We start from the raw sequence: 13,520 nt of genomic DNA, 5'->3' as shown, positions 1-13,520 counted from the left end.
CCCTACCTCCTGACATTCATGCCCTTGCGTAATTCCCTGTCCTTGAGTGTGGGCTTGAGGTAATGGTCGCTGTCTTAGTTACCTAGTGCTGCTGTAACAGAAATACCACAAATGAGTGGCTTTAACCCTTTCATGACCAAATTATTTTTTCCTTTTAATTTTTGTTGATATTACGTGTTTTCAGTAACAGAGGGCATGCTGAATCATTGAGTACAACTGAATTTTGATCAGGTTTTTGTTTTATCCCTCAATCCACAAATCATACTCTCAAAGTGTATGTGTACCCCTTGTGCATATAAATTCTACCCCCAGAGTCCAGAGGTACATATGCATAACAAATAAAAAATTTCAAAATTCATGTTTTTCCTACCAAAAAATTCAATAATTTAGCACCACCTCATATGATACCCTGCAAAAACAGTAATTTGTGACACACACCTGTTTTTTTATAGGGCCCTGCCTGACAGCAGTACATACTGTCAGTGGGACAGTAGCTCCCCAGTGAACCCAGAGATACAAAAAGTAAGTGGTACCTGTATATACTGCTGGTCCTGAAAGAGTTATTAAAGAATGGAAATTTATGTTTCTGAGCATATGGAGGCTAAAAGTCCAAATCAAAATCTTGTCCATGTAAATTCCTTCCTTGTTGATAACCCTGGGTATCTCTTTGTTCTTTGGCATTCCTTTGCTTGTAGGCAGTCCTCACATGTCACCTGTCCTCTTCTGTTCATGTGTGTGTGTTTGTGTCTGTGCCTATTGTGGTTTTTTTATAACTCAAAAGTGATTAGGTTTAGGACCCATACTATACTATGACCTCATTAACTTAAAAAAAGAAAACTCCCTGTTCCAGAATAGGGTCATATTTACAAGTACAGGTGTTAGGATTTCAGCACATATTTTTTGGGGGACACAATTCAACCCACAATAGCTGACTCCACAATTCAACTCACAATGGAATATGGAAAAAGTGATGAAATATCACTTCCAAGATTAGATTACAAAAGACTGTGCACTCCATTTAGCTGGTGTTCTCTAGCTTTCTCACTCACTCTGATGAAGCCAGCTGCTATGTTGTAAGCTGCCCTATGAGGAGACCCATGTGTCAAAGAGATGAGGGTGGGTAGCCCCTGACTAACAGCCAAAGAGTCACTGAGGCCCTAAATCCAAACACGTGTGAGAGCTGAATCCTGACAACAACTGAGTGAGCTTGAAAGTAGATCCTGCCCCAGTTGAACCTTGAGATGACCATAGCCCTGACTTATGCTTTGATCAAAGTCTTATGAGAGACTCTGGGCTGAAGGACCTAGTTAAGATGCACCCAGATTTGTAACTCATAGAAACTGTGAGATAATAAAATGTGTGTTGTTTTGAAGCTGCTACGTTTTGGGGTAATTTGGTACACAACCACGGGCAGCTAATACATCGAGCGATGAATCAATCCTCTTCTTCTCCCCCTTACTCCCCTCCCTCCTTCCTACTTCTTCAAATACGATGAAGCATCCTCTATGTGCCAGGCACTATGGTAGACATTGAAATGTAGCATTGGGCATGAGAGATAGGATATCCGTTCTCATAAGCCTCCCACCCTAGGTGAGGAGACCAACACCAAAAAAATAATCTTGTGAGAGACATGAAAATAAAAGTAAAATGTGCTTTTAAGTTAAGACAGGGGTCTAGACCATTCTGTCGGAGGCTGCTTATCAGGGAAATCTTTCCCAAGCCACAAAGGGTAAATAGGATGATTTTAATCTTGTTTCTCCCAATATGGAGAGAATTCAGCCACCAATACACCTATATTTCTTATTGTAATGCAAAAATATAGCATTTTAGGATATAAATATACATGTATTTCTCTGTATAAAGGACATTCATATATATATATATGACAAATACACGAGCCATCTGCTGGTGCTCAGAAGCTTTTCATGTCTAAGTAAGTAAGTCTTGTTTGCATGTCGTTTGACTTACCTTACAGAATTCACTGTCTTGCGTGCTGGTTACCCTGCACTGTCTCTCACTCTGCCCTCTTCCAAAGGATATGTCTTTGCATTTCAACAGAATTTTCTATTGTTATTTTTTAAGTTCCATATGGCTAGGAGCTTGAGAGTGTTGTAAAAGCAAACACGATTGTTGATTATTTCTGCCACTTCTTAAAAAGGCAAAAAGAAACCCCCAAAGGTCAACTAATAGTGATTGTAAAGGCCACTTCTACCAGAACACACAGCAGAGTTATATGAGGATAGCAGTCTGTGTGTATTTATTTTCATAGCATCAAACTCAGCTTAGGATATTCTAATTGGCTCTCCCAATATCTTGAGACTCAGGAGTTCCACAAAAAGGTCAGCGTAAAAGGGCACCAAGCTATAACTTGAACTTGAAATTCTTGAGAAAAGTTAAGGTATAAGGTATGAAGCTCTGGTAATGGATGGATGTGTCTAATGTTTGAATAGCAAGGGATGATAAAATGACAATGACATGGATGTGGGTGATGAAAAGATGAAAAAGATGGAAGTTGGTTCAATTGGAGGACTGAGGATTTTTTTTTAATGAGCGAAAAGGATAGAAAGTAGTCTGTAATGTAGAAATTATTCCTGAGGACCAAGGCTATGAGATTTCAGAGAGTCAGATATAATTAAAAAGTTGGAGTGCTGTCCCAAATTTAGTCAAGTATGGAACAGACATTATGTTTGGTCCTCATTGTCATGTCTGCATCCTGGTCTTGAAAATAAGAAAAAGCAAGAGAGGACCCATAATTTCAGATTAGAAGGGTCTCCGCGGCAGAACTGCATGCAAAGCTAATGCTGCTGAGGGTGGAGGAAAGGGAATGTAGAACAGGGACAGAGAATAACAATCAGGAAGGCTATAGGTGCCAACCCACGCAGCCTTTCTCCCCACTTCTGCCTCAGAACTTATGTGATCTCTACCAAATGCTGGCGGGTTATTGTTCACAGAGAGGCTTGAAATATGATTATAATTATCCTGTAACCACATGAGGACAATACAAAGCAAGATGGTGTTTTTAGAATACAGAAAATTTAAACGTCTTTAATAAATATCTTGGTGTAGATAATTTTATTTGTTTTTGGAATTCAGGGAAAAGCAAGCAAAAGTTTATGATTATAGGAGGATGCAATAGATTCGGAAAGTGCATAGAGAGATTCCTTAATGCAGCATGGTGGGATGGTTACTGCTTAATTGTGGTCAAGGTGATAAATGTATTAAATGAGAATTTTTGGTTGCAAATAACAGAGACTATGACTCAGTCTGTCTGGGATAACAATTTGGCTCATGTGACTGAAAAGGTAGAAGTATTGAGTAGCTCAGGCTGGATTCAGCAGCTCGACCATAGATGGCTCCTCTCAGAGCAAGATGTTTCTCAATGTTTCTGGAAACCATAAGTGTCCTTGTTCTCATCTGTATTCATTTCTTAGGGCTTCCACAACAAAATGCCACAAATTTGGTAGCTGAAAAGAACAAATTTATTGTCTCACAATTCTGGAGTCTGAAATAAAGGTCTCGGCAGGACTGTGCTATCTCTGGGGGATATAGAGGAAAATCCTTCCTTGCCTCTTCGTAACTTCAGATGGTTCCTGGCCATCTTTGATGTTCCTCTTGGTTTGGAGATGCATCACTCCAATCCCTGTTTCCATCTTCTCATGGCCATCTTTCTTCTGTGTTCTTGTCTGTATCTTCTTATAAGGATATCATTCATATTGGATTAGAACCCACCCTACTTCAGTATGACCTCATGTTAACTTACATCTTCAAAGACCTTATTTACAAACAAGGTCATGTTCACAAGTATCAGGGGTTAGGACTTCAACGTATCTTTTTGGAGGACATAAATTCAAGCCTTAACATTATCCATTAAGACAAGTATGTCAATGGAAAAGCAAAAGATCTTTGCTAGAGGCCTTTGTCAAATGTCTCTTTACATGTTATTGATCTGCACTGGGTCACAATCCAATATCTGAATCATTCAGTGTGGACATAGGAATAGGATCTCTTGATTGGTTGAAGCTATTCAAGGCCTAACCCTGAAGAAAGGGAGGAGTGAGTTTCCCCTTGAAACATCTTAACTGAAATGAGAAGGGGCTTATAGCTGAATGAAATTCAAGACCGTCTTGTTCTCAGACAAGCTCAGTCACAAATTTGACATATGACATGAGACTTAAACTCTATTGGACTTCTAGCGTTAGACGGGAAAGATCGTTAAGGTGTCTTTGGCTTCAAACATTTGACCTTCCTTTGGGATAGGTAGATATACGTATCATAGGTATGGCTTATCTGTTGCATACCTCTGAATATGCAAGAACATACTTAGAATTTTGTGCCTTCTTTTTTGCTTTGTTTTATACTTTAGCTATGAATAACCCAGTGGCTGGTAAAAGGAACCATAGGCTATTATTTTTTCCGTATGATTGAGACAGGGCCATAATTAATCAACAGTCATACAATTGCCAAAAACTGGTAGAAAAGTGGTTTAAATGGGAGGGGAGAAATTCTCCACACCAACTCACTGGTGACCTTCAATAGAGAAAATGGCTTTTATGCCATAAATAAACATAAAAAGTATAATGAACAGGAAGTGGCTCATTGTTTAAAAAAATAATAAAAAAGGATCATCTGATTATCTCTTGCTGATTATATAAATGCCAGAGAGCAATTTTAAGTATTCTAAAGATAACTAGAATAATTTACAAATGCCTTTATACAGCGTAGTGAAGGAGCAGTGTGCGTTTTAATAAAGCATGCTGACCTTGCCAAAAGACCTTTTATAAATCGTGAGAAAAAGCTGATTTAGTTGTACCATCTTGTTGTTGCCCAACACTTTAAGCAAGAATCGGTAGCTACTTTTTGATTTCTGAATCAAAAGTTGAAGAATTCTTTAGACAGGAAATGTAGATGCAATGATTAAATTGGAAAAATCTCATCCAATGGTTACAAGCAGCCTTAGGTTGTCCACCATGGAGTCAGAATCTCCAGTGTGATAGTCCTGAGGTCAGATCCCAAATCCAGATTTAACAGCTTATGGCTTTGGCAAACCAATGAATTTCTCAAAGCCTTGGTTTCCGCATCTGTAAAATGAAGCAATAATAACACTTACCTGATATAATTATTATGGTAGTTAAATGAGGGAATGTGCGTAAAGCATGGCATGTAATTTCTGGCACAAAATAAACGTTCAAAACCTGTTATTTCTTAAAGGGTATGTTGTTTCCTCTTCAGCTTCAGAGGAAGAAATTGCATGAGGTGTCATACTGCAGGGATCAGCAACATGGATTACCTAGTTTCTCACGACTCACGACCCACTCATTGAACAGAAACACGTACCATCACAGACATATTTGACCTCATTTAGTTCACTGTGATTTCTTGGTGCCCAGCACAAAGCCTAACCCATAACTTGTTGCTGTCAAGTCAATTAGGACTCTTGGCTACTCCATGTGTGTCCCCGTAGAACTGTGCTCCATAGGATTTTCAAGGCTAATTTTTTGGAAATAGATTGCCAGGCCTTTTTTTCTGAGACACTTGAATCTTTCAGTTAGCAGCTGAGTTCATTAATCCTTTGCACCACCTAGGGACTCTGGCCCATAGTAAGCACATAATGAATATTCATTGTCTAACAGACTGATTAAGTGTTGTCATCTGGGTAACTGGGCAGCTGCTTTGGCGTGCTGGGTGGTGGCGATGACGCAGCTGGTCCTCACTCTGGCTGAAGGGAGGAATGTGTTGTTTTAATGCGTTGCACATTTTTCTGCCCAGAGCTCTGACCAGGCCTGGGTGTTTCCCTCGGTGTCCCTGCCTATCTACCTACCTTACTCATCAACAACAGCTCTTAGTGCCTTCAATGTGATGATCCAAATATGGGTCTAGCACAACCGAGAGCAAGTGTTCTTCTTCAGGCGTTGCTGGAAAATAATTTTATAACTTCAAAAAGAGTTCCTAACTTTTGGTCGCTTTCCCACCTTTCAAGCCAGAGATCTTTAATGGCAGGTGACCACATTTTACAATTTTTTTCTTTTTCTATTTTCTGCAGAGAAGTAAAGAAGCTGCCATTTCTGAATACCTAAAATGAGGCAGTGTTGGCCTGGATGCTTTTACATAAATTGTGTCATTTAAAATTCCTAATAGTCTGGGGAATGTAACAAGTAATAATTGCTTTACTTTATAATCCAGGAAACTGTGGCTCAGAAAAAAATAAATTACCCAGAAAGAGCTCAAACTGGGATTCAAACTGAGTTTTACATGACCCCAAAGTCACATTATTTCTGTCCCATTCCCAGCCTCCTCTATATTAATATGCTTTTGATTATTTTCGTCACATATTCTAGTTATCTTAAAGCACAGGTCAAATGTTTCACATTCTTTTAAGATAATATTTCTTATGTTAAAAATATTTCCCTCTTTTCGATGCAGAGATTTAAGCAGGATTCTAGAAGGAAAATGAATCTTACAAATCCTTAGGGAGAAACTATACAGAGAGTGTAAGAGCACAGGATTTGGAATCAGGTAGGCATGATTACCAGGCATGCATCCCTGGTGGTGCAGTGGTTGAGAGCTACAGCTGCTAACTAAAAGGTTGGCAGTTTGAATCCACCAGGTGCTCCTTGGAGACCCTATGGGGAAGTTCTACTCTGTCCTATAGAGTCTCTATGAGTTGGAATCGGTTCAATGGCATTTTTTTTTTCTTTAATCCCTGAGAAATGTACCTAATCATCTTCCTGAGCCTTAGTTTCCTCATCAGTAAAATGGGAATATTAATACCTACACCAGAAAGGACGTCAAGGATGAAGTGAGGCAATGTGTGTAAAGCATGTCACACAAGACCTGCAACAGTGTGCTTGCTTCAAGAACCATGGATCTGATCTGAGAGGCCAGGCTGGGGCATTCTCCAATTGCACATGACCCTGTCTCAACCCTGAGAAGAAATGCAAGTAGGTATGGCGTGCTAGATGAGAGAGGAGAAAAAGTACTCATTCCTGTAGGGTGTGTTTTGGTGTCTAAGTTTTGCAGTAGCTTCTTCTGGATTGCAGATGTCTTCAAAAACTTGAACTTCACAGTTGCAAATCCACAAAGAATTATGCAAAGTGGAAACATATGTCTACAAACATTCTCGCAACCTATGAGACAACTAATTTTACTCAATTCTAATTTTCTTCATCTGCCTGCTCACCTAGGATTGAATGTGAGCCATAAGCCATTTATCGACTCTAATAATAGCTTGATCTTTGAAGTCAGAAATGTCAATGAAAAGTTTTTTTTCTTATATAATAAACAGTAAAATTTTTTTATCTTCAGTGAAGAACACAGTGAACTGCTTTCTGAACAAAGATAAAGAAAGCAACGTTCTTCATTTAGCATTGTCTTTAGCAAGATAAGAGCAAGAGAGAGAGTGGACGCACATTTTTGTTTTTATATCTGTCCATTTGGTCACTTGAATTTCTTCCTTTCAGCCACTTTACAGACCACAAACTGGGAGAAAGAGTGAGAGATCAGTATGGGCAAACAACAAGCACATTTTTTATCACAAAGAAGAATATGCCTTCTCCTTTTGGGAAAAGATGAAACTCTTAGTAGGTGATATTTATAGACTAAGTCCTTGTAGTTTAGCTTCTAAGAAGGGGCTTAACTTCCTGCACAAACAAATCTGATTCCCTAGAACGTACCCCTTTCTCAGCCACACGTCTTGGCTTGGGATACTCCTACTCCTCTTTCAAAACACAGCTGAAATGTCACCTCCTTTTGGCTCTTCCCTGGACCGTATCCCAGGTCAACTTCCAGGAGTTTAGTTGGTTAACTGGTCCGTACTCTCCCCAGCACCAGGTGTGTACCTCTAACATAGCTCCTGTCACACTCCCTGCCAGAGGTTTCTTTATGTGAGTGTCATTCCCATTGGACTGCAGGCATTCAGTTCAGTCCTCTGTTGCCACCAATAGCCCAAGGACTGGGATATTAAAAAACAAACAGAAAAACAGTTGCCACTAAGTTAATTCTGACTCCTGGTGACTCCATATGTGTCAGAGTAAAACTATGCTCTGTAGGATTTTCAATGAACGATTTTTTTTTGGAAGTAGATTTCCATACCTTTCTTCCAAGGCGCCTTTGGGTGGACTTGAGCATTCAACCTTTCATTTAGCAGCTGAGCATATTACTCTTTTGCACAGCCCAGGGACTCCTAACTGGGATATAATTGCTGTTTAATATACTTGGCTGAATGGACAATCAAAATATTCACGGGCTCTGTTATCTACTGTCTTACTGTTTTATTCCTTATTTTACTTATCTTTTATTTCATGATTATTTGCTCATGATTTTGCTATCTGAGCAGGGCTTGGTGGTGTAGCTCTACTCCATGTGATGTTGCTTGGTGACTTTATTGGGGTTGGAAGATCTTAGGTGGACTCAGCTGGAGGAAAGGCTTGGTCCTGAGTGGTCCTCTCCCTCACATCCTCTGGAGGCTCTCACCATGTGGCCTCTCTCTCTAGCAGGATAGTTGACGTCTTACATGTGGCTCCGGGTTTCAAGAGATAAAAGCAGAAAGTTTCAGGCCTCATAAGGCCAGAGTTGTTACTTCTGTCCCATGTTGTTCAACAAGTCACAAGGCCAGCCAAAATTCAAGGGGAGGGGGAGATCAACTCCAAAGGGGGATGAAGGGTATCCTTGGTGGCCATCTTGACAGATAACTTACCATGTTTTCTATGTCTGGCTACCTCAGATCTAAGAGCTCTGCTGAGGACTGGGCCCTACTCCATTATTCCTAAATTATCTCCCTGTTATATGACTGAGTTCTTATGGAACATTTTAGAAATATTGTTTTGCATTAGCTTTTTGTTTGTTTTGCTTTGGTGCATGTGTGTGTGTGTATGTGTGTGAGGGGGAGTGTTATTCTGTTTATTTGATTTTCCCCTGAAAATTTCCTGTGACAAGATTTCTGAGTTAAAATTGTTTCCGAAAATATGAAATAATAACTGTCTTAGTTTTATGAGTATTCTCTTATACACATTTATCTAAAGACTTTTTAAACTGGAATCCAAAGAGAAAGTTCTCTTTAATAGTTGGTAAAGGGGAGAAACTGTGGTATTAATTATAGGTATAGCATTATACGCATCCTTGTCATTATTTTTTTTGTCATTATATGTCATTGTTAGGTGCTGTCGAGTTGGTTCCAACTCCTAGTGACCCTATGTATCACAGAATGCAACACTGTCTGGTCCAGCACCATCCTTAACAGTTGTCACTAAGTTTGAGCCAGTTTGTCATTATATACACCTATCTTTTTTTCCTTCGAAGTAGTCATGATACCCTTTTAAAGAAAAACTTATTTGTAGTGCTTTTTAAAAATGAAACGGCTATATAAAATTAAGATGAAAGATAAAAGAAAACAATTACACAATTATTCAAGTGCCTAGTTAAGCTATTTGTTCTCCAAAGCCTTTAAACAAGACAATGTATTTAAAAGTAGAGGAGCTACAAGATACAGAGAATATTAGAGGCAGGAGAAAGGGTTCAATGATTATCTTGCCCAACACTTTTGTTCTATAGATGAGAGATGTCTCTGGAAGTTACATAATACAATGTATGAAAAGGCAAGAAAAGCTATAACTTAGAGAAATGTATTATGATTAAAAGTCACAGAAATCCATCTTTGAAACGTTATTTAACTTTACGTATTACCAGTACTCCTCGAACAAAATACAAAGGGATATATGTGGGAAAAAAAAAAATGTGAAGGCAATTAAAATACATAGAGGTTAACTAAATACTTTTAGCAAGAGAGGCTTAAAGTTCAAGTTCTCCTTACATTTGATTAATAGCTATATAAGTTTTAAGTACAAATTATAATTTGAAAATGTTCATACTCTGTAAAATTACTCCAAGTTTGAAACCTAGAGTGTCATTATTGATTTCAAATACACTGTGCATATAAATATCAGAACATGTATGTATATATAACTGGACAATCATTAGCTTAAAAGAGAATTTACTTATTCTTTCATTTATTCACTCAACAAATGCTTGTTAAGCTCCACTGATGTGTCAGAAAGTATTCTAATCATGGAGGTACAACAGTGAATAAAACAGACAGTTCAGCTGCTTATAATGACAATTTATATTCTAATGGGAAACTCAGTATTCTCTTACTTGAGAATGAAGCCTAAGCAAATGTTGACTATTCAATAACCTTGACTTCTCTAAGTGTAGACACTGTGATTGGGAAAATACCTCTCAACCACTCTCTGAAGTTGTCATACACTTCCCTTGTCACATTGTAACACTTCTCATTTACTAGGACTTTTTTTTTCCCACCAAATCAATACAACAGAGATTTAGTTGTTGTGCTAATTGTAAATTTTGTTATTGTCATCATCATTTATCATTATTCCATCAGAATCAACCCTAGAATTAAAACGGTAAGAGAATTTTAAAATAACACCTGAATATTAACTTGCAAACTGATACCCCTCTCTCTGCCTCCTTTTAAAAAATTAGTTCATGCTTCTGGGTTTTCTCAGCATTTTACTTGTATTTTTAGTACAACACCCATTAATTCAATTATACAGCTTGTTGTCTGTATATTTGTGTCATGGATTGAATTGTGTCCCCCCAGCATATCTGTCAACTTGGCTGGGCCATGGTTCCCGGTATTGTGTGATTGTCCACCATTTTGTCATCTGATGTGATTTTCCTATGTGTTGTAAATCCTATCTTTACGATGTTAATGAGATGGGTTAGCAGCAGTTATATTCATGATATCTACAAGATTGGATTGTGTCTTCAGCCAATCTCTTTTGATATATAAAAGAGAAAACGGAGCAGAGAGACGAGAAAGCATACCACCAAGAAAACAGCGCCAGGAGCAAAGCCCGTCCTTTGGAAGCTCCTAGTTCCAGGGAAGATTGATGACAAGGACCTTCCTTCAGAGCCGACAGAGGGAGACAGCTTTCCCCTGGAGCTGACACTCTGAATTTGGACTTCTACCCTACTAGACTGTGAGAGAATAGACTTCTATTTCTGAAAGCCATGCACTTGTGGTACGTCTGTTATAACAGCACTAGATGACTAAGACAATTTGTATCTATTGGTAGACGGTCAGCCTCTTGAAAGTAGAGCTATGCCTTATTCATCCCTTTATCTCCATTGTTGTTGTTAGCTGCCATCGAGTAAGCTCCAACTCATGGCAATCCCAAGTAAAACAGAATGAAATATTGCCCGATCTTAAGCTATCCTCACAATTGCCGGCATGTTCAAGTCCATCATTGTGGTTACTGTGCCAATTCACCTCACTGAGGTTCTCCTTGGCCCTCACTCACTCTGTACTTCACCAAATATGATGTCCTCCTGCAGCAATTGATTCCTCCTGATGATGCGTCCAAAGCAAGTGAGTCAGACAATGTTCTGCTCTGATCCATAAAGATTTTATTGCCAAATTTTCAGAAGTAGATTGCCAAGCCTTTCTTTTTAATCTGCTTAGTCTGGAAGCTCTGCTGAAACCTGTCCACCGTGGGTGACCCTGCTTGTATTTGAAATACTGGTCGCATGGCTTCCAGCATCACAGTAACATGCGAGCTACCACAGTACAACAAACTGACAGATGGGTGGTGGTTTATCTCCATAGTGCCAGCCTAATTCATTCAGTAAACATTTACATAATTACTATTTTATTTAGGACTTGATTCTTTCAAGAATCATTAGACCAAGCAAATATCTTGTGAGGCAGGTCGTGTAGGTGTCATTCGTAATTTAGAGTCAAGAACCTAAAGTCACTAGACATTTCTATGCACTCAAGGCCACAGTGCCTGTAAGGGTTGGCCAAAGGATTTGAATTCACAGCCTATGACTCCAAATCCAGTGTTCTTTCTCTGAAATCACATTATTTACCTGCAAATATCTGTAATTTTCATTGTCATAGATGTATCTTCACCAATGTTTCCAATTTTCCTGTTTTTCTTTGCTTCTGTTTCCTCTACTTGCTTAACCTTGAATTGGTCCTTCAACTTTTACCCTGACTCAATTGTTGTGGCAGAAGGAAGGCTAGGACAATAACAACAACAAAAAAATGTTCTATTATTCTTCTGTAAGAGATTAGTCACCAGTTTTTTGTTTTTTGCTTTGTATTCCTTTGGTAAGTCTTATGTAATAGAGATTTACTTACAAGAGTTCCAGGGCTAAGGGTTTCTTATTCTAATGTAAGCTGGCTGATATTTTTCCTTATTTAAAGATTGAGCAATTTAGAGCAAGGAGATGGCACATTTAGAAGATCACATGGCTGGCAACGTGGAGGAAGAAAAGAGTAGTTATAGGGAGATTAATTAGTGGATAATTATAATACTGTAACAAATGAATACATATACACATGTGCACATACACACACACAAATTCTGATATACTAGATTTACACTAAAAAGTGCAGAGTGAAAAGAATAGAGAAGCAAAAAACAATTCAGGGTGAGTCACAGAGATTTTAGTTTTCGTGGAATAAGAGAGAAGAATTTTACTCTAAGTGTGGTTTTTAGACCATCAGATTTTCTGATTATCATTTCAGATATTTTGGATGGTCTCAGACCTACTGATTCAGAAACCCTTGGCGGGTAGGACCCAGGATTACTCATTATAACATTGTCTTTTGGTGGTTCTTATGCACACTGAAGTGTGAGAGAACCAATAGGTAAAAACAGTGTTTTTCAAACTAGTATGTGGATACAAAAGGCCTCAGAGTCTTGTTAATAGGCGGGTTTGGATTCAAAAGTTCTGGAGTGGGATCTAAGAGTGAGTTTCTAAAAAATTCCCAGGTGGACCACACTTTGAGTAGCAAGTTACCAGAGTGTGGGATAGCTCCTGTGTTGTGTGCACATGCAGGTGAGATGGAGAAAGTGGATAGATATTTCACTATGATTTATAAAAGAATTCTCCTTTGGCACCTCATCGGGAAACTTTGCTAGAGATTTCAAATTGCTTTTCAATGTCTATGTGGGTGGGTCTCTCATTTGGACTGGCCAAGAGGCAGCTTGGCTTTATGCAGTTTCAGTTGTAAAATTCTAGGTGGGAGACCAAAAGGAACTCCATATACTTCTGGTGGAGCCTTTTGCCCTGCCTTTTCTAGTTTCAAATAGTTCAGAAGAAATGGATTCTTTGTGCAGTACATGATCCAGGCTGGTTTCTAAATGTTCATCTGTCCCATTCCTGCCAATTAAGAGCAACAGCTATCTTGCAGAGATGGTGGTCGTTAGGAAGTGACACAGCTGTGGGATTTGGATGAGACAACAGTTGTACAGCCAAGATATGGCATCACTGGAATGCAAACTGCCATAAGCCTGATTTATAACACACATCCAAGGGGAAAAATCTTAAACCAAAATCAACTAAAATAACAACTCACCCAAGAGGGAAAACAAAACAAAACATCACCCCAGAGATGCTTAGTCCCACAGTCAAGTTTTCTCAGGCTGTTTTAGAAACAAAATTTGGACTATAAATTGACCTAAAGAGATTCCAATTACTTCAGTTGTCTACGGTGC

The 13,520-nt window shown here is 38.7% G+C and overlaps 1 long non-coding RNA gene across 50 annotated transcripts in view; it reads left to right on the top strand.

Annotated features, from left to right (window-relative positions):
• The window catches only part of LOC111753149 (uncharacterized), a 416,755-nt gene that overhangs the window by 292,436 nt on the left and 110,799 nt on the right, over positions 1 to 13,520 (top strand). For 44 of the 50 annotated variants that reach the window (XR_010321771.1, XR_010321780.1, XR_010321779.1 and 41 more), the window contains one exon: positions 453 to 522. The exons of 4 other annotated variants lie outside the window; for them this stretch is intronic. This is a non-coding gene — a long non-coding RNA (uncharacterized LOC111753149). Of the gene's footprint in view, positions 1 to 452 lie in introns of all 50 variants that reach the window. 2 more of the 50 variants (XR_010321746.1, XR_010321732.1) reach the window with 1 other exon arrangement.

Source organism: Loxodonta africana, chromosome 4 (genome assembly GCF_030014295.1).
Source record: "Loxodonta africana isolate mLoxAfr1 chromosome 4, mLoxAfr1.hap2, whole genome shotgun sequence".
In the NCBI taxonomy this organism is placed as follows: Eukaryota; Metazoa; Chordata; class Mammalia; order Proboscidea; family Elephantidae; genus Loxodonta; species Loxodonta africana.
Note: the sequence above shows the minus strand (reverse complement) of the source record. Positions and strands in the feature narration are given on the sequence as shown.